Consider the following 2,351-nt stretch of genomic DNA (forward strand, 5'->3'; position numbering starts at 1 on the left):
CACACTCTTGGTATTCTCTCAACCTGCTTTACCTGGAATGCTTTCCCAACAGTCTTCTTGAAGGAGTTCCCACATGTGCTGAGCACTTGTTGGCTGCTTTTCCTTCACTCTGCGGTCCAACACATCCCAAACCATCTCAATTGGGTTGAGGTCGGGTGATTGTGGAGACCAGGTCATCTGATGCAGCACTCCATCACTCTGATTCTTGGTCAAATAGCCCTTACACAGCCTGGAGGTGTGTTGGGTCATTGTCCTGTTGAAAAACAAATGATAGTCCCACTAAGCACAAACCATATGGGATGGCGTATCGCTGCAGAATGCTGTGGTAGCCATGCTGGTTAAGTTTGCCTTAAATTCCAAATAAATCACAGACAGTGTCACCAGCAAAGCACCCCCACACCATCACACCTCCTCCTCCATGCTTCACATTAGGAACCACACATGTGGAGATCATCCGTTCACCTACTCTGCGTCTCACAAAGACACGGCGGTTGGGACCAAAAATCTCTAATTTGGACTCATCAGACCAAAGGATAGATTTCCACCGGTCTAATGTCCATTGCTCGTGATTCTTGGTCCAAGCAAGTCTCTTCTTCTTATTGGTGTCCTTTAGTAGTGGTTTCTTTGCAGCAATTTGACCATGAAGGCCTGATTCAAGCAATCTCCTCTGAACAGATGATGTTGAGATGTGTCTGTTACTTATGTCTGAAGCATTTATTTCGGTTCTTGACATTTTCCGGACTGACTGACCTTCATGTCTTAAAGTAACGATGGACTGCCGTTTCTCTTTGCTTATTTGAGCTGTTCCTAAAGCTTAAAGCTGGTTGAGAGAATGCCAAGAGTGCCCACGTGTAATAACACCTGTCCCGAACATCACACCTGCGGGACAGGTACAGGATGGCAACAACAACTGTCCGAATTACACCAGGAATGCACAATCCCTCCATCAGTGCTCAGACTGTCCGCAATAGGTTGAGAGAGGCTGGACTGAGGGCTTGTAGGCCTGTTGTAAGGCAGGTCCTCACCAGACATCACTGGCAACAACGTCGCCTATGGGCACAAACCCACCGTCGCTGGACCAGACAGGACTGGCAAAAAGTGCTCTTCACTGACGAGTCGCGGTTTTGTCTCACCAGGGGTGATGGTCGGATTTGCGTTTATCGTCGAAGGAATGAGCGTTACACCGAGGCCTGTACTCTGGAGCGGGATCGATTTGGAGGTGGAGGGTCCATCACGGTCTGGGGCGGTGTGTCAAAGCATCATCGGACTGAGCTTGTTGTCATTGCAGGCAATCTCAACGCTGTGCGTTACAGGGAAGACATCCTCCTCCCTCATGTGGTAGCCTTCCTGCAGGCTCATCCTGACATGACCCTCCAGCATGACAATGCCACCAGCCATACTGCTCATTCTGTGTGCGATTTCATGAAAGACAGGAATGTCAGTGTTCTGCCATGGCCAGCGAAGAGCCCGGATCTCAATCCCATTGAGCATGTCTGAGACCTGTTGGATCGGAGGGTGAGGGCTAGGGCCATTCCCCCCAGAAATGTCCGGGAACTTGCAGGTGCCTTGGTGGAAGAGTGGGGTAACATCTCACAGCAAGAACTGGCAAATCTGGTGCAGTCCATGAGGAGGAGCTGCACTGCAGTACTTAATGCAGCTGGTGGCCACACCAGATACTGACTGTTACTTTTGATTTTGACCCCCCCCCCCCCCCCCCCCCCTTTGTTCAGGGACACATTATTCAATTTCTGTTAGTCACATCCCTGCTGACCAAACACTGACGCTGGGCCAATTGTACCCCGCCCTATGGATCTCCCGGTCGAGGCCTGCTGCGACAGAGTCTGGACTCGAACCAGGATCTCTAGTGGCACAGCTAACACAGTGCCTTATACCTCGAACACACCGACAGCATCATTGTATTCTGGTACACCAGAATTACATGAATTTCCAATGAAACGCTGCGTTTGCCTTGCAGCCTTGCGTTGCAGAGGCAGTTGCAGTGCGTTTGGTGTGGTGCATAAATTGGATTTATCGAACATATGCGTCAAACTGTATGCACAGCTTGACGGAAATGGTAGCAGAAAGTGAATGTTGAACTTTTGCATTCATATTTTGCGCAATAACACTGTCGATGGATTCTTAGTGTTAGATCACTTTGGCACTCGGGAGGCCACGTCTTAGACTCTTAATAAATAATATATATACATATTCACTCCATAAAATTAAATGTTAAATAATATATATATATATTCACTCCATGAAATGAAATGTGATAACAAAAACATAAATGTCATTGTGTATTTCATGTCTGGTGAAATAGATGCGCCCTGCAACACTGCTTACTTTTATTT

The sequence above is a fragment of the Salmo trutta genome, chromosome 7, assembly GCF_901001165.1.
Source record: "Salmo trutta chromosome 7, fSalTru1.1, whole genome shotgun sequence".
Lineage (NCBI taxonomy): Eukaryota > Metazoa > Chordata > Actinopteri > Salmoniformes > Salmonidae > Salmo > Salmo trutta.